This window comes from Triturus cristatus, chromosome 4_2 (genome assembly GCF_964204655.1).
Source record: "Triturus cristatus chromosome 4_2, aTriCri1.1, whole genome shotgun sequence".
Lineage (NCBI taxonomy): Eukaryota > Metazoa > Chordata > Amphibia > Caudata > Salamandridae > Triturus > Triturus cristatus.
Genome location: NC_140586.1, coordinates 413,397,514 through 413,416,470, shown reverse-complemented (window position 1 = coordinate 413,416,470; position 18,957 = coordinate 413,397,514). Strand labels below are relative to the sequence as shown.

At 47.1% G+C, this 18,957-nt stretch overlaps 7 non-coding genes across 7 annotated transcripts; 6 read left to right on the top strand and 1 right to left on the bottom strand.

The window, feature by feature from the left end:
- Positions 1-1,001: 1,001 nt before the first annotated feature.
- Positions 1,002-1,083, top strand: TRNAS-UGA (transfer RNA serine (anticodon UGA)). The gene has a single exon. It is a non-coding gene; the product is annotated as a tRNA-Ser (tRNA).
- A 2,043-nt stretch (positions 1,084-3,126) lies between these two features.
- TRNAS-UGA (transfer RNA serine (anticodon UGA)) lies at positions 3,127-3,208 on the top strand. Its single transcript has one exon. It is a non-coding gene; the product is annotated as a tRNA-Ser (tRNA).
- A 2,046-nt stretch (positions 3,209-5,254) lies between these two features.
- On the top strand, positions 5,255-5,336 carry TRNAS-UGA (transfer RNA serine (anticodon UGA)). Its single transcript has one exon. It is a non-coding gene; the product is annotated as a tRNA-Ser (tRNA).
- A 2,046-nt stretch (positions 5,337-7,382) lies between these two features.
- TRNAS-UGA (transfer RNA serine (anticodon UGA)) lies at positions 7,383-7,464 on the top strand. The gene has a single exon. It is a non-coding gene; the product is annotated as a tRNA-Ser (tRNA).
- Positions 7,465-15,494: 8,030 nt separating this feature from the next.
- Positions 15,495-15,576, top strand: TRNAS-UGA (transfer RNA serine (anticodon UGA)). Its single transcript has one exon. It is a non-coding gene; the product is annotated as a tRNA-Ser (tRNA).
- A 2,046-nt stretch (positions 15,577-17,622) lies between these two features.
- Positions 17,623-17,704, top strand: TRNAS-UGA (transfer RNA serine (anticodon UGA)). Its single transcript has one exon. It is a non-coding gene; the product is annotated as a tRNA-Ser (tRNA).
- Positions 17,705-18,255: 551 nt separating this feature from the next.
- TRNAT-AGU (transfer RNA threonine (anticodon AGU)) lies at positions 18,256-18,329 on the bottom strand. Its single transcript has one exon. It is a non-coding gene; the product is annotated as a tRNA-Thr (tRNA).
- Positions 18,330-18,957: the final 628 nt, after the last annotated feature.

Here is an 18,957-nt window from a genome sequence, read left to right as displayed (position 1 = left end):
GTTCAAACAGCGCTTCACAAAGTGCACTTTGAGAGACCCAAGAAAACTTGGCAGAGGCGGGTATCACAGCAAGGAGGGCTGATAGCCCGCAGTGCCCTTTACATGGCTATAGCAATACTCACCCTGGTCCTGGTCCAAACATCAGCCACCAGAGCTCAGTAAATTACCAGAATAAACAACAACCCTATATAGTGTTTTTATCGCCTTGTTTTTTAATGGATTTCTTTTCTACTTTATGGAAAAGGTGTTGCCCGTACGGAGATCGAACTCACAGCCTTGGTGTTACTAGCACCATGCTCTAACCAACTGACCTAACCGGCCAAAGCATAATGTGATACTAAAGGAGTTCTATTGAAACTGAAGAGGCAGTGACTGTACACAGAGACATTGAATAGACAGACAGACAGGCCATTGCTGACCCATCATAGCTTCAGGCCAAGACATTGAAGCGCTCCAATAATCCTGCACCAATTCGCACACACCGGGGAGCATCACCAAAGTACACAGATAGTATTTAATGAGCTGCACTGAACGTGCTTCAATAACAAGAGCTGCACGACCATCACTCCCCAGAAAAGATGGATTGAAGGCAAGAATCATCCGCAGACCCTCCCATCTGCCACACTCATCCAGAAAGGTACTGGTCTCGGCTTGGTAGCACTCGCATGCTCAATGCTATGCAGGTTCATCTCACACCCGAGCTTAATCCATACCACACACTGTCACTCACTGGGCTCTCAATCCTTAACCCTTCACTTCCTGTACCTTTTTCTCTGTACTCCTTACCCAATCTCTCATACCTGCCCCTCCCTTCACTTTCATAGAACTGGACCCTTGCTGCGCCTTCTTCTGTGATTTTCCAGAGAACACAGTTTAGAACCATATAAAGAAGATTATGTGCTCAATATTGTCTGCGCCTTCCCTTCATTAACTAACATCTTTTACCCATACTATAGACCACATTACAGCTTATTTATGAGTGAGTGCACATCTTGAAAGGTGTAGTCGTGGCCGAGTGGTTAAGGCGATGGACCTGAAATCCATTGGGATCTCCCCGCACAGGTTCGAATCCTGCCGACTACGCTTTCCTTTTTATGTCATTACATTTTGACGTGGAAACTAATTATGTGGTTCGTAAACATCTGCATATCCGCATAATTGTGTCTTTGCTACTCTTGTGCTAACTGTGCTGCACCTGTTTGAAGCTTGCATTACTGTTTCCCATGTTGTACTTTGATGGCAGTGCAGCTTAAAAACATCTTTTCACTTCATAAAAACTAAACTGATACTGAAATGCGCATACTCTCATATAAGTGAATTGATTTATCTTCTGCATTTTTTCATATCACTAACACCTGGCAGACATTAAAGCATGGCTGCATATTTATTGGTTAAATAAATATGGAAATATACCAGTTTCAGCTTTATTTTTCTCACAAAACCCATAATAAATATGGATGAATACAGATAAAGTTGACAACAAATTAAATATGGATAAATACAGACGGAAATGTCAAAAAAATAAACACCATAAAACCGGGAGCCCTAAATATAATAGGACCAACTGGGTTTACAAAGAATGAGTCTATTATCTAACAGTACCTCTTCTATGAGGTTGTGTAAAACAAAAGGTACTGCTGAGATTCGAACTCAGGATCTCCTGTTTACTAGACAGGCGCATTAACCAACTAAGACACAGCACCTACTCTGTTTCACGACTCACCACTGTACCTTCTGTCCTGGTGTCACTGTGAGGCCCTGCATATTTTTCTGTCTTGAAAGATTTGATATTTTTCAGCTGCTACCGAAAAGAAATTGGAGAAGAAAAATCTGATATTAAGATGGAAATATTACAAAGAGGGTCATGAAAAACTAATATCATTATACGTACGTATCTGTATTTATTTTCTAAAGCTTTACACTGATGGGCCAGGGGCTCAATGCATTTGTTAAACTAAACCAGATTACAATTATTTAAAGGTCACCAATATACACAAGATCATTCCTGATGCCTACATTACCCATGTGCTCTTTCCTTCACCTCTCGTGACCTCTGGACATCCCACCAAGAAGCAGAGGAACCGCAACTCACGGAGAGAAAGTGTCACCTCAGTGACGCGTCCATGTTCAAACAGCGCTTCACAAAGTGCACTTTGAGAGACCCAAGAAAACTTGGCAGAGGCGGGTTTCACAGCAAGGAGGGCTGATAGCCCGCAGTGCCCTTTACATGGCTATAGCAATACTCACCCTGGTCCTGGTCCAAACATCAGCCACCAGAGCTCAGTAAATTACCAGAATAAACAACAACCCTATATGGTGTTTTTATAGCCTTGTTTTTTAATGGATTTCTTTTCTACTTTATGGAAAAGGTGTTGCCCGTACAGAGATCGAACTCACAGCCTTGGTGTTACTAGCACCATGCTCTAACCAACTGACCTAACCGGCCAAAGCATAATGTGATACTAAAGGAGTTCTATTGAAACTGAAGAGGCAGTGACTGTACACAGAGACATTGAATAGACAGACAGACAGGCCATTGCTGACCCATCATAGTTTCAGGCCAAGACATTGAAGCGCTCCAATAATCCTGCACCAATTCGCACACACCGGGGAGCATCACCAAAGAACACAGATAGTATTTAATGAGCTGCACTGAACGTGCTTCAATAACAAGAGCTGCACAACCATCACTCCCCAGAAAAGATGGATTGAAGGCAAGAATCATCCGCAGACCCTCCCATCTGCCACACTCATCCAGAAAGGTACTGGTCTCGGCTTGGTAGCACTCGCATGCTCAATGCTATGCAGGTTCATCTCACACCCGAGCTTAATCCATACCACACACTGTCACTCACTGGGCTCTCAATCCTTAACCCTTCACTTCCTGTACCTTTTTCTCTGTACTCCTTACCCAATCTCTCATACCTGCCCCTCCCTTCACTTTCATAGAACTGGACCCTTGCTGCGCCTTCTTCTGTGATTCTCCAGAGAACACAGTTTATAACCTTATAAAGAAGATTATGTGCTCAATATTGTCTGCGCCTTCCCTTCATTAACTAACATCTTTTACCCATACTATAGACCACATTACAGCTTATTTATGAGTGAGTGCACATCTTGAAAGGTGTAGTCGTGGCCGAGTGGTTAAGGCGATGGACCTGAAATCCATTGGGGTCTCCCCGCGCAGGTTCGAATCCTGCCGACTACGCTTTCCTTTTTATGTCATTACATTTTGACGTGGAAACTAATTATGTGGTTCGTAAACATCTGCATATCCGCATAATTGTGTCTTTGCTACTCTTGTGCTAACTGTGCTGCACCTGTTGTTTGAAGCTTGCATTACTGTTTCCCATGTTGTACTTTGATGGCAGTGCAGCTTAAAAACATCTTTTCACTTCATAAAAACTAAACTGATACTGAAATGCGCATACTCTCATATAAGTGAATTGATTTATCTTCTGCATTTTTTCATATCACTAACACCTGGCAGACATTAAAGCATGGCTGCATATTTATTGGTTAAATAAATATGGAAATATACCAGTTTCAGCTTTATTTTTCTCACAAAACCCATAATAAATATGGATAAATACAGATAAAGTTGACAACAAATTAAATATGGATAAATACAGACGGAAATGTCAAAAAAATAAACACCATAAAACCGGGAGCCCTAAATATAATAGGACCAACTGGGTTTACAAAGAATGAGTCTATTATCTAACAGTACCTCTTCTATGAGGTTGTGTAAAACAAAAGGTACTGCTGAGATTCGAACTCAGGATCTCCTGTTTACTAGACAGGCGCATTAACCAACTAAGACACAGCACCTACTCTGTTTAAAAATTCACCACTGTACCTTCTGTCCTGGTGTCACTGTGAGGCCCTGCATATTTTTCTGTCTTGAAAGATTTGATATTTTTCAGCTGCTACCGAAAAGAAATTGGAGAAGAAAAATCTGATATTAAGATGGAAATATTACAAAGAGGGTCATGAAAAACTAATATCATTATACGTACGTATCTGTATTTATTTTCTAAAGCTTTACACTGATGGGCCAGGGGCTCAATGCATTTGTTAAACTAAACCAGATTACAATTATTTAAAGGTCACCAATATCCACAAGATCATTCCTGATGCCTACATTACCCATGTGCTCTTTCCTTCACCTCTCGTGACCTCTGGACATCCCACCAAGAAGCAGAGGAACCGCAACTCACGGAGAGAAAGTGTCACCTCAGTGACGCGTCCATGTTCAAACAGCGCTTCACAAAGTGCACTTTGAGAGACCCAAGAAAACTTGGCAGAGGCGGGTTTCACAGCAAGGAGGGCTGATAGCCCGCAGTGCCCTTTACATGGCTATAGCAATACTCACCCTGGTCCTGGTCCAAACATCAGCCACCAGAGCTCAGTAAATTACCAGAATAAACAACAACCCTATATGGTGTTTTTATAGCCTTGTTTTTTAATGGATTTCTTTTCTACTTTATGGAAAAGGTGTTGCCCGTACGGAGATCGAACTCACAGCCTTGGTGTTACTAGCACCATGCTCTAACAAACTGACCTAACCGGCCAAAGCATAATGTGATACTAAAGGAGTTCTATTGAAACTGAAGAGGCAGTGACTGTACACAGAGACATTGAATAGACAGACAGACAGGCCATTGCTGACCCATCATAGTTTCAGGCCAAGACATTGAAGCGCTCCAATAATCCTGCACCAATTCGCACACACCGGGGAGCATCACCAAAGAACACAGATAGTATTTAATGAGCTGCACTGAACGTGCTTCAATAACAAGAGCTGCACGACCATCACTCCCCAGAAAAGATGGATTGAAGGCAAGAATCATCCGCAGACCCTCCCATCTGCCACACTCATCCAGAAAGGTACTGGTCTCGGCTTGGTAGCACTCGCATGCTCAATGCTATGCAGGTTCATCTCACACCCGAGCTTAATCCATACCACACACTGTCACTCACTGGGCTCTCAATCCTTAACCCTTCACTTCCTGTACCTTTTTCTCTGTACTCCTTACCCAATCTCTCATACCTGCCCCTCCCTTCACTTTCATAGAACTGGACCCTTGCTGCGCCTTCTTCTGTGATTCTCCAGAGAACACAGTTTATAACCTTATAAAGAAGATTATGTGCTCAATATTGTCTGCGCCTTCCCTTCATTAACTAACATCTTTTACCCATACTATAGACCACATTACAGCTTATTTATGAGTGAGTGCACATCTTGAAAGGTGTAGTCGTGGCCGAGTGGTTAAGGCGATGGACTTGAAATCCATTGGGGTCTCCCCGCGCAGGTTCGAATCCTGCCGACTACGCTTTCCTTTTTATGTCATTACATTTTGACGTGGAAACTAATTATGTGGTTCGTAAACATCTGCATATCCGCATAATTGTGTCTTTGCTACTCTTGTGCTAAGTGTGCTGCACCTGTTGTTTGAAGCTTGCATTACTGTTTCCCATGTTGTACTTTGATGGCAGTGCAGCTTAAAAACATCTTTTCACTTCATAAAAACTAAACTGATACTGAAATGCGCATACTCTCATATAAGTGAATTGATTTATCTTCTGCATTTGTTCATATCACTAACACCTGGCAGACATTAAAGCATGGCTGCATATTTATTGGTTAAATAAATATGGAAATATACCAGTTTCAGCTTTATTTTTCTCACAAAACCCATAATAAATATGGATGAATACAGATAAAGTTGACAACAAATTAAATATGGATAAATACAGACGGAAATGTCAAAAAAATAAACACCATAAAACCGGGAGCCCTAAATATAATAGGACCAACTGGGTTTACAAAGAATGAGTCTATTATCTAACAGTACCTCTTCTATGAGGTTGTGTAAAACAAAAGGTACTGCTGAGATTCAAACTCAGGATCTCCTGTTTACTAGACAGGCGCATTAACCAACTAAGACACAGCACCTACTCTGTTTCACGACTCACCACTGTACCTTCTGTCCTGGTGTCACTGTGAGGCCCTGCATATTTTTCTGTCTTGAAAGATTTGATATTTTTCAGCTGCTACCGAAAAGAAATTGGAGAAGAAAAATCTGATATTAAGATGGAAATATTACAAAGAGGGTCATGAAAAACTAATATCATTATACGTACGTATCTGTATTTATTTTCTAAAGCTTTACACTGATGGGCCAGGGGCTCAATGCATTTGTTAAACTAAACCAGATTACAATTATTTAAAGGTCACCAATATACACAAGATCATTCCTGATGCCTACATTACCCATGTGCTCTTTCCTTCACCTCTCGTGACCTCTGGACATCCCACCAAGAAGCAGAGGAACCGCATCTCACGGAGAGAAAGTGTCACCTCAGTGACGCGTCCATGTTCAAACAGCGCTTCACAAAGTGCACTTTGAGAGACCCAAGAAAACTTGGCAGAGGCGGGTTTCACAGCAAGGAGGGCTGATAGCCCGCAGTGCCCTTTACATGGCTATAGCAATACTCACCCTGGTCCTGGTCCAAACATCAGCCACCAGAGCTCAGTAAATTACCAGAATAAACAACAACCCTATATGGTGTTTTTATAGCCTTGTTTTTTAATGGATTTCTTTTCTACTTTATGGAAAAGGTGTTGCCCGTACGGAGATCGAACTCACAGCCTTGGTGTTACTAGCACCATGCTCTAACCAACTGACCTAACCGGCCAAAGCATAATGTGATACTAAAGGAGTTCTATTGAAACTGAAGAGGCAGTGACTGTACACAGAGACATTGAATAGACAGACAGACAGGCCATTGCTGACCCATCATAGTTTCAGGCCAAGACATTGAAGCGCTCCAATAATCCTGCACCAATTCGCACACACCGGGGAGAATCACCAAAGAACACAGATAGTATTTAATGAGCTGCACTGAACGTGCTTCAATAACAAGAGCTGCACGACCATCACTCCCCAGAAAAGATGGATTGAAGGCAAGAATCATCCGCAGACCCTCCCATCTGCCACACTCATCCAGAAAGGTACTGGTCTCGGCTTGGTAGCACTCGCATGCTCAATGCTATGCAGGTTCATCTCACACCCGAGCTTAATCCATACCACACACTGTCACTCACTGGGCTCTCAATCCTTAACCCTTCACTTCCTGTACCTTTTTCTCTGTACTCCTTACCCAATCTCTCATACCTGCCCCTCCCTTCACTTTCATAGAACTGGACCCTTGCTGCGCCTTCTTCTGTGATTCTCCAGAGAACACAGTTTATAACCTTATAAAGAAGATTATGTGCTCAATATTGTCTGCGCCTTCCCTTCATTAACTAACATCTTTTACCCATACTATAGACCACATTACAGCTTATTTATGAGTGAGTGCACATCTTGAAAGGTGTAGTCGTGGCCGAGTGGTTAAGGCGATGGACTTGAAATCCATTGGGGTCTCCCCACGCAGGTTCGAATCCTGCCGACTACGCTTTCCTTTTTATGTCATTACATTTTGACGTGGAAACTAATTATGTGGTTCGTAAACATCTGCATATCCGCATAATTGTGTCTTTGCTACTCTTGTGCTAAGTGTGCTGCACCTGTTGTTTGAAGCTTGCATTACTGTTTCCCATGTTGTACTTTGATGGCAGTGCAGTTTAAAAACATCTTTTCACTTCATAAAAACTAAACTGATACTGAAATGCGCATACTCTCATATAAGTGAATTGATTTATCTTCTGCATTTGTTCATATCACTAACACCTGGCAGACATTAAAGCATGGCTGCATATTTATTGGTTAAATAAATATGGAAATATAACAGTTTCAGCTTTATTTTTCTCACAAAACCCATAATAAATATGGATGAATACAGATAAAGTTGACAACAAATTAAATATGGATAAATACAGACGGAAATGTCAAAAAAATAAACACCATAAAACCGGGAGCCCTAAATATAATAGGACCAACTGGGTTTACAAAGAATGAGTCTATTATCTAACAGTACCTCTTCTATGAGGTTGTGTAAAACAAAAGGTACTGCTGAGATTCGAACTCAGGATCTCCTGTTTACTAGACAGGCGCATTAACCAACTAAGACACAGCACCTACTCTGTTTCACGACTCACCACTGTACCTTCTGTCCTGGTGTCACTGTGAGGCCCTGCATATTTTTCTGTCTTGAAAGATTTGATATTTTTCAGCTGCTACCGAAAAGAAATTGGAGAAGAAAAATCTGATATTAAGATGGAAATATTACAAAGAGGGTCATGAAAAACTAATATCATTATACGTACGTATCTGTATTTATTTTCTAAAGCTTTACACTGATGGGCCAGGGGCTCAATGCATTTGTTAAACTAAACCAGATTACAATTATTTAAAGGTCACCAATATACACAAGATCATTCCTGATGCCTACATTACCCATGTGCTCTTTCCTTCACCTCTCGTGACCTCTGGACATCCCACCAAGAAGCAGAGGAACCGCATCTCACGGAGAGAAAGTGTCACCTCAGTGACGCGTCCATGTTCAAACAGCGCTTCACAAAGTGCACTTTGAGAGACCCAAGAAAACTTGGCAGAGGCGGGTTTCACAGCAAGGAGGGCTGATAGCCCGCAGTGCCCTTTACATGGCTATAGCAATACTCACCCTGGTCCTGGTCCAAACATCAGCCACCAGAGCTCAGTAAATTACCAGAATAAACAACAACCCTATATGGTGTTTTTATAGCCTTGTTTTTTTTTTTTTTTTTTTTTTGAAACCGTTTATTACAATCTCAAATAGTTACAAGTATGGGCCTACAACCGTCTGGCCGGCCGCTAGAGTAGCAGTAGCATATGACATACATACAGAAAAATCTCTTGGCGGTGCAAAAAGGGGTAAATCAGGAGATATCAGTAGTGCAGGCCCCTTAACTCCAAACCAACAATACGGTTTCCTTTTGTCAAAACACAACAACACAAAAACAACCACACCCGCAAGGCAACCCGCAATCCCAAGTGACAGCACGCGCTCCTGAAGTGGGGGACCCCAACCAATCGCCAAACTCTGAAGAGGGGAATAAGAACAGATCAGGGACTGGGGAACCACGTGCCCATGGCTGGGGGTGGGGGTCGGCTAGGGGGACGGAGCTGGCGAAGCAGCCGGCAGCAGCGGCGGCTCGCAAATACCCCCGCGATAGGCGTTCCAGGGGCCCCAGATTTTCACCCACGCCCCAGGCTTACCCCTCGCAACATACACCACCTTTTCACGAAACATACACCAATCCATGTGTTCTTTCCAGGCTGACACCGCCGGAGGCCTCTGGGATCCCCACAATTGAGCAATGTCACGCTTAGCGATCATGTATCCCAGAGTCACCCACCGCGTCTGCGGAACCGAGTAGTCAGTTGGCTCCCACACATTCAGCAAGCATCTCCTCGCTTCAGGCAACAGCACGACACGCGTAACCACTCGCAGGACCTCATGCACACCACGCCAGAATCGCTCCACCTTTGGGCATTCCCACAGAATATGCAAGAAAGTTGCCAAAGCACCACAGCCACGCTTACACAGTCCATCCTCAGCTAAGCCCATACGTAGGAGCCTTGGCCCCGTCACGTAGACCCGGTGGAGGATCTTAAGCTGGACGAAGCGAAGGCGAGCCGGGATGGCCACCTCCTTCGGAGAGGCCACCGCGGACATCCAGTCCTCGTCGTCCAACTCCAGCCCATCGGCAACCCAGGCCTCGCGGAGGCCAGTCAGCAGGCCCGATCGGTCGTTAATCAGTTTTTTATATATAAGGGAGATCGTGCTGTCTGGGACATGGCCATCCAGCACTCTGTCCTCCAGGGGGGAAGACTCCGGAATGGACGCGACATCCGGGAAGACGGAGCCCAGCGCGTGTCGGACTTGTAAGTACCGGAAGTACTCACTGCCTTGCAACTGAAACTCCGTCTGCAGCATCTCGAAAGTTTTGAATCCCCCCCTCGTCCAGAGATCTCCCACTGTGCTGATGCCGATCGTGTCCCATTTCTCGAAGCCCTTCGAGGTCCACAAGGAGCCCAACCTCGCCGATGCATATAGCGGTGACGCCCGGGTCAAACGGTCCTTCCACCCCATAGCTGCGTTAGCCGCGTGCCATACACGCACCATGACATGCGTCGGTCCCGTCAGGCGAGGGTCCGGCGCGCCAGAGTAAAGCGCCCGATTGTAGTCGCCACCGGGCAGGAGCATCTTGTCCATTTCAAATGCCGGGTTCAGGGCGGGCCCGTAAAGGCCATGATTAATCGCAGCTAGCTGGGAGGCCCAGTAATACCGTTTAATATCCGGGAGGGCAACCCCCCCATCGTACCACGGGAGCGTCAATTTAGCCAAGGCGATACGTGGCCTCCCATCCCAGAACAGGCGACGCTGCAAACTCTCCACCTCTCGGAAGTAGCGCGCCGGAACCAAATCCATAGTGTTCTGGAGAGCGTACAGAAAGCGCGGCAACGACATCATTTTAAACAAGGCCGCTCGGCCAAGCGGCGAAAGCGGCAGACGCCGCCAACGCACCACGTCCTCCTTCAAGCGCTGGAGGGGGGGCAGCAAATTCCGCTCGTAGCGGGCCTCCGGGTCCAGAGTAATATATATACCCAGGTACCGAAACCCCTGGGAGGCGATCTGGATCGGACAGTCCCGTGGTAGGACCAGAGCCTCCCCGGCAAGCACATATACACAGGATTTCGCCCAGTTGATGACGAGGCCTGAGTTGCGACCGAATGAGCGCAAAACATCAACTAGGACGATCAGTGATTTACGCGGGGAGGCGAGATATAGAAGGATATCATCAGCGTAGAGGGACACACGGTCCTCATGCTCGGGGGTCCAACGGAGACCACGGATGGAAGGGTGCCACCGCAGCCACTCCGCCAGGGGCTCCAGGGCCAGTGCAAACAGGAGAGGCGACAGGGGGCAGCCCTGTCGCGTACCCCGTCCCAGTGCGAATGGGGCCGAAACTCGTCCATTCACCACCACCTGCGCCAATGGGCCGGAATACAACAACTTGACCCAGCTGATGAAGCCCGGTCCGAAGCCAAACTTCGCCAGCATCGCCCAAATGTATGGCCACTCAAGCGTATCAAACGCCATGGTGGCGACCAAGGACGCCAAGATGGCCGGTTCCCGCACGAACGGGACACGCGCGAGCACCCCATGCAAGCGTCGCAGATTAAGGGCCGTGTTACGATGGGGTATGAAGCCGGACTGGTCTTGGTGGACCAAGTCGCCCACCACGCCGACCAGCCGGTTGGCCAGCACCTTGGCGAGGATTTTGGGCTCCGCATTCAAGAGCGAGATAGGCCTATAGGATGTGACCCGCTCACGGGGTCTCCCCTCCTTGTGGATCACCACGATCGTGGCCAGACGCTGGTCCGGCGGAAGGGAACCCCGCGAGCAGGCCGCCAGGAACATCGCGCGCAGGTGGGGCGCCAGCACATCCGGTCGCAGCTTGTACAGCTCGATAGGAATGCCATTGGGGCCCATGGCCTTGCCAGATGCGACCGAGCGGATAGCAAGGGCAATTTCGTCCGAGGTGGGAGGAGCGTCCAGCGAATCCCTGTCCTCCACCGAAAGGGAGGGCAGCGCGATGTCCCGAAGCAGGGCATGGGAATCCTCCTCCGAGCAGGGAGAAACCGGGGAATATACCTCGCGGAAATAATCCGCGAAGCAGGAGACAATGGCGTCCGGCTCGGTGACACATACACCATCCATCCTCTCGATCAACGGAACCACACGACTCGCTCTCTCCTTTTTATCCAACCACGCTATCAATTTACCAGCCTTATCACCCACATCATACAGTCGCCCCTGTTGCTCTCCACTGAGGCCCCTGGCCGCCTCCGTGACGAGGGCCCTATAGGCCGCCTGCTTGAGGTGTAGAACATGCAATGTGGCATCCGTCACCCCGCTCCCCAGGTCACCCTCTAGTTCAGTAATTTCGGCCTCCACCCGGGTTACCTCCTCCCGCTCGCGCCTCCGGGCATGGGAGATAAAGGAGAGGGCCTCCCCCCTAAGAACTACCTTAAAAGCCTCCCAAAGGGAGATGGCAGAAGGGACAGACCCCACATTCTCCTCAAAGTACCGCTGCAAGGATTTGATCAATTCGGCTCGAATAGTGGGGTCGCGCAGGTACCAGGCATTGATTGGGGCTACTCTGCCCTCCCCCCTCGGGAAGACACCAAGATGCAGCAGTAGTGGGGAGTGATCTGAAATACCCCGCGCCAAATGGCGCACCTCTCCCACCCTCCCAGCATAGGCCGCAGGAACAAGGATATAATCAAGCCGCGAGAGGCTACCATGGGCACCCGAGTGGAAGGTGTATTGCAGCTGCGCGGGATGCTTTAGTCGCCAGCAATCCACCAATCCTAGTGTATCTAAGAGGCCGGACAGCCACGCCTGTGCCCGGGGGAGGTCCCTGGGGGGATGACGATCCATAGACCCTGAAGCCACCGCATTGAAGTCCCCCCCAACTACCAGAAGCCCATCCGGGAGGTCAAGGAGGAGGCGCCCCAGGTCCGCAAACGTGGTAGATTGCAACCCCGGCGGAACGTACACTGATACAAAAACGACCACTCTGCCCTCCATTCTACCCACCAAGACAGTGTAACGTCCCCTCTCATCATGGCGCACCTCGTCAATCTCCAATGGGAGCGAGTTCTTAATCATGATGCCCACCCCCCGCGAGCCCGAGGTGAAGCCCGAATGGGCCACCAAGCGATAGCCTCTCCGATTCATGGCATGAAAGGAATTACCTATAAGGTGTGTCTCCTGCAGGAAAATCACATCTGGTGAAATTCGTTTCAGATACTGCAGGACCACACCACGCTTAATCCTATCCCCCAGTCCGTTAACGTTCCATGATAACACAGTCAGGTCCCTACCCCCCATCAAACATGGAAGCCATCAATCGTCCCCCAAAGAGCATCTCAAAAACAACAATACAGTAAAGGGTTCGCCTTGCGGTGCAAACAAACAACACTCCACCCCCACCCACCCATCCCAACAGAACTCCCCCCTCCCTGCACCCCTGCATGAGCCCAGACAGCCCCCCCAAAGTGCAGTGTGCCTGTCGCCCCATAGATGAAAAACTAACTAGTCCCCCAGAGGAGGAGGGAAAGCCCCCAACGGACCCCGTACGACCTCCATAGGAGGGGAACATACACGATCAGTGAATGGTAACCAAAATGTTGTCCAGAGCAAGGCCTACTATTCACCCCTCAGTTCTGATCTGGCGCGCCCTCCCTGCCAACCGCACCCCCCCCACCCCCCCCGGCCCCGATCCCCAGGCAGAGTATCCAACCAGTCCCCAGCCGCCTCGGGACGGTCAAAAAAGTGCGTGCGACCATCCACCTCCACCCTCAGCTTAGCTGGAAAAAGCATTGAGTACTTAAGGTTCATGTCCCGTAGGCGACGTTTAACTCCGAGAAAACTCAGTCTCTGCTTTTGGACCGTCGGAGTAAAGTCAGGGTAGAAATTCACATCCATATTATCAAGCTTGACCGGTCCCTGTAGCCTGGAAGTCTGCAAGATAGCGTCTCTGTCCCGAAAGTTAAAAATCCGGGCAATGAGAGGCCGCGGCGGAGCTCCGACCTTAGGTCTTCCTCCGGGGACTCTGTGAGCACGTTCCACCGCAAAAAGTTTACTCAGCCCCCGGGGCTGGAGATGGGTGAGGATCAGGTCTTCCACAAACAAATCTGCCGCCTCCTCCTCCCGTCCCTCCGGCACCCCGACAATACGAACGTTGTTCCTCCGGGCCCGACCCTCGGCGTCCTCCAGTCGACGGTCCATCATGACGCTCGCCTGGCCAAGCCGGTGCACCTCCTTTTGAAGGGCCGCCACGTCTGCAGTGAGACTTGAGGTGGTGTGGGCCAGGGAATCGACCCGGCCATTTGTTTTAGACAAGTCGGCTCTCACCAGGCCCACCTCCACCAGGGCCGAGTCTATCCTCTGCGCCAGAGTATCAAAGCGCCGGTCCACCGAGGCCTTCATTTCGGCAATGGCGCCCATGACGTCCCGGAGGGTCAGATCCGCGGGTTGAGCAGACGCCTCAGCCGGGCCCGCGGGGGATGTACGCTGTGCCTCTGGGGATCCCTTCTGGAGGGTGTAGCGGTCCATACTGTTTGACTGATGTGCCGGGCCGCGGCGGGTCGATTTCACCTTGGCCCGGTCGCCATCTTGCTTTGTGGACATGTCGCACTCCCAAAGTCGTGCCAATCTCCTCGAAAGGGCCGATAAACCAGTTCACGGGGTCCGGGGGGGGGTGACCACTGCACCGCAGGACAACTCACAGCCGGCGGGTCAGCCGGGCACAGGGGCAAGGCCACACCACTGCACCCCGCTCCGCAACCCTACCCCGCCCGAGGGCAAGGAGGGCGCAAAAGCGAAAGCGAAAGCGCGGGGTACGCGAGTCGCCCAGCCCTGCCCGCCGTTGTTGTTCGCTTTGTCCCCGGATCGCCCCACAACTCCAATCCGGGGGGCCGGCGCGGAGAAGGCCGCAATCTTCGATCAGTGCTCCCACCAGTGTCCGGGGTCCGATTCGAAAACGTAAAACGGGTGCCGCCTCAGCTCGGGTACACAGACACAGTCCCCTCGTCAAAGACAGGATATAATCAGGATTAATTCAGGAGGTCGCGGAGGTCCTCGGGAGCTTCGCACCTACGCGGGCATCTTGGTTGCGCGCTATGCTCCTCTAGCCTTGTTTTTTAATGGATTTCTTTTCTACTTTATGGAAAAGGTGTTGCCCGTACGGAGATCGAACTCACAGCCTTGGTGTTACTAGCACCATGCTCTAACCAACTGACCTAACCGGCCAAAGCATAATGTGATACTAAAGGAGTTCTATTGAAACTGAAGAGGCAGTGACTGTACACAGAGACATTGAATAGACAGACAGACAGGCCATTGCTGACCCATCATAGTTTCAGGCCAAGACATTGAAGCGCTCCAATAATCCTGCACCAATTCGCACACACCGGGGAGCATCACCAAAGAACACAGATAGTATTTAATGAGCTGCACTGAACGTGCTTCAATAACAAGAGCTGCACGACCATCACTCCCCAGAAAAGATGGATTGAAGGCAAGAATCATCCGCAGACCCTCCCATCTGCCACACTCATCCAGAAAGGTACTGGTCTCGGCTTGGTAGCACTCGCATGCTCAATGCTATGCAGGTTCATCTCACACCCGAGCTTAATCCATACCACACACTGTCACTCACTGGGCTCTCAATCCTTAACCCTTCACTTCCTGTACCTTTTTCTCTGTACTCCTTACCCAATCTCTCATACCTGCCCCTCCCTTCACTTTCATAGAACTGGACCCTTGCTGCGCCTTCTTCTGTGATTCTCCAGAGAACACAGTTTATAACCTTATAAAGAAGATTAAGTGCTCAATATTGTCTGCGCCTTCCCTTCATTAACTAACATCTTTTACCCATACTATAGACCACATTACAGCTTATTTATGAGTGAGTGCACATCTTGAAAGGTGTAGTCGTGGCCTAGTGGTTAAGGCGATGGACTTGAAATCCATTGGGTTCTCCCCGCGCAGGTTCGAATCCTGCCGACTACGCTTTCCTTTTTATGTCATTACATTTTGACGTGGAAACTAATTATGTGGTTCGTAAACATCTGCATATCCGCATAATTGTGTCTTTGCTACTCTTGTGCTAAGTGTGCTGCACCTGTTGTTTGAAGCTTGCATTACTGTTTCCCATGTTGTACTTTGATGGCAGTGCAGCTTAAAAACATCTTTTCACTTCAAAAAAACTAAACTGATACTGAAATGCGCATACTCTCATATAAGTGAATTGATTTATCTTCTGCATTTGTTCATATCACTAACACCTGGCAGACATTAAAGCATGGCTGCATATTTATTGGTTAAATAAATATGGAAATATAACCGTTTCAGCTTTATTTTTCTCACAAAACCCATAATAAATATGGATGAATACAGATAAAGTTGACAACAAATTAAATATGGATAAATACAGACGGAAATGTCAAAAAAATAAACACCATAAAACCGGGAGCCCTAAATATAATAGGACCAACTGGGTTTACAAAGAATGAGTCTATTATCTAACAGTACCTCTTCTATGAGGTTGTGTAAAACAAAAGGTACTGCTGAGATTCGAACTCAGGATCTCCTGTTTACTAGACAGGCGCATTAACCAACTAAGACACAGCACCTACTCTGTTTCACGACTCACCACTGTACCTTCTGTCCTGGTGTCACTGTGAGGCCCTGCATATTTTTCTGTCTTGAAAGATTTGATATTTTTCAGCTGCTACCGAAAAGAAATTGGAGAAGAAAAATCTGATATTAAGATGGAAATATTACAAAGAGGGTCATGAAAAACTAATATCATTATACGTACGTATCTGTATTTATTTTCTAAAGCTTTACACTGATGGGCCAGGGGCTCAATGCATTTGTTAAACTAAACCAGATTACAATTATTTAAAGGTCACCAATATACACAAGATCATTCCTGATGCCTACATTACCCATGTGCTCTTACCTTCACCTCTCGTGACCTCTGGACATCCCACCAAGAAGCAGAGGAACCGCAACTCACGGAGAGAAAGTGTCACCTCAGTGACGCGTCCATGTTCAAACAGCGCTTCACAAAGTGCACTTTGAGAGACCCAAGAAAACTTGGCAGAGGCGGGTTTCACAGCAAGGAGGGCTGATAGCCCGCAGTGCCCTTTACATGGCTATAGCAATACTCACCCTGGTCCTGGTCCAAACATCAGCCACCAGAGCTCAGTAAATTACCAGAATAAACAACAACCCTATATGGTGTTTTTATAGCCTTGTTTTTTAATGGATTTCTTTTCTACTTTATGGAAAAGGTGTTGTCCGTACGGAGATCGAACTCACAGCCTTGGTGTTACTAGCACCATGCTCTAACCAACTGACCTAACCGGCCAAAGCATAATCTGATACTAAAGGAGTTCTATTGAAACTGAAGAGGCAGTGACTGTACACAGAGACATTGAATAGACAGACAGACAGGCCATTGCTGACCCATCATAGTTTCAGGCCAAGACATTGAAGCGCTCCAATAATCCTGCACCAATTCGCACACACCGGGGAGCATCACCAAAGAACACAGATAGTATTTAATGAGCTGCACTGAACGTGCTTCAATAATAAGAGCTGCACGACCATCACTCCCCAGAAAAGATGGATTGAAGGCAAGAATCATCCGCAGACCCTCCCATCTGCCACACTCATCCAGAAAGGTACTGGTCTCGGCTTGGTAGCACTCGCATGCTCAATGCTATGCAGGTTCATCTCACACCCGAGCTTAATCCATACCACACACTGTCACTCACTGGGCTCTCAATCCTTAACCCTTCACTTCCTGTACCTTTTTCTCTGTACTCCTTACCCAATCTCTCATACCTGCCCCTCCCTTCACTTTCATAGAACTGGACCCTTGCTGCGCCTTCTTCTGTGATTCTCCAGAGAACACAGTTTATAACCTTATAAAGAAGATTATGTGCTCAATATTGTCTGCGCCTTCCCTTCATTAACTAACATCTTTTACCCATACTATAGACCACATTACAGCTTATTTATGAGTGAGTGCACATCCTGAAAGGTGTAGTCGTGGCCGAGTGGTTAAGGCGATGGATTTGAAATCCATTGGGGTCTCCCCGCGCAGGTTTGAATCCTGCCGACTATGCTTTCCTTTTTATTATGTCATTACATTTTGACGTGGAAACTAATTATGTGGTTCGTAAACATCTGCATATCCGCATAATTGTGTCTTTGCTACTCTTGTGCCAAGTGTGCTGCACCTGTTGTTTGAAGCTTGCATTACTGCTTCCCATGTTGTACTTTGATGGCAGTGCAGCTTAAAAACATCTTTTCACTTCACAAAACCAAACTGATACTGAAATGCGCATACTCTCATATAAGTGAATTGATTTATCTTCTGCATTTGTTCATATCACTAACACCTGGCAGACATTAAAGCATGGCTGCATATTTATTGGTTAAATAAATATGGAAATATACCAGTTTCAGCTTTATTTTTCTCACAAAACCCATAATAAATATGGATGAATACAGATAAAGTTGACAACAAATTAAATATGGATAAATACAGACGGAAATGTCAAAAAAATAAACACCATAAAACCGGGAGCCCTAAATATAATAGGACCAACTGGGTTTACAAAGAATGAGTCTATTATCTAACAGTACCTCTTCTATGAGGTTGTGTAAAACAAAAGGTACTGCTGAGATTCGAACTCAGGATCTCCTGTTTACTAGACAGGCGCTTTAACCAACTAAGCCACAGCACCTACTCTATTTCACGACTCACCACTGTACCTTCTGTCCTGGTGTCACTGTGAGGCCCTGCATATTTTTCTGTCTTGAAAGATTTGATATTTTTCAGCTGCTACCGAAAAGAAAATGGAGATGAAAAATCTGATATTAAGATGGAAATATTACAAAGAGGGTCATGAAAAACTAATATCATTATACGTACGTATCTGTATTTATTTTCTAAAGTTTTACACTGATGGGCCAGGGGCTCAATGCATTCGTTAAACTAAACCAGATTACAATTATTTAAAGGTCACCAATATACACAAGATCATTCCTGATGCCTATATTACCCATGTGCTCTTTCCTTCACCTCTCTTGGCCTCTGGACATCCCACCAAGAAGCAGAGGAACCGCAACTCACGGAGAGAAAGTGTCACCTAAGTGACGCGTCCATGTTCAAACAGCGCTTCACAAAGTGCACTTTGAGAGACCCAAGAAAACTTGGCAGAGGCGGGTATCACAGCAAGGAGGGCTGATAGCCCGCAGTGCCCTTTACATGGCTATAGCAATACTCACCCTGGTCCAAACATCAGCCACCAGAGCTCCGTAAATTACCAGAATAAACAACAACCCTATATGGTGTTTTTATAGCCTTGTTTT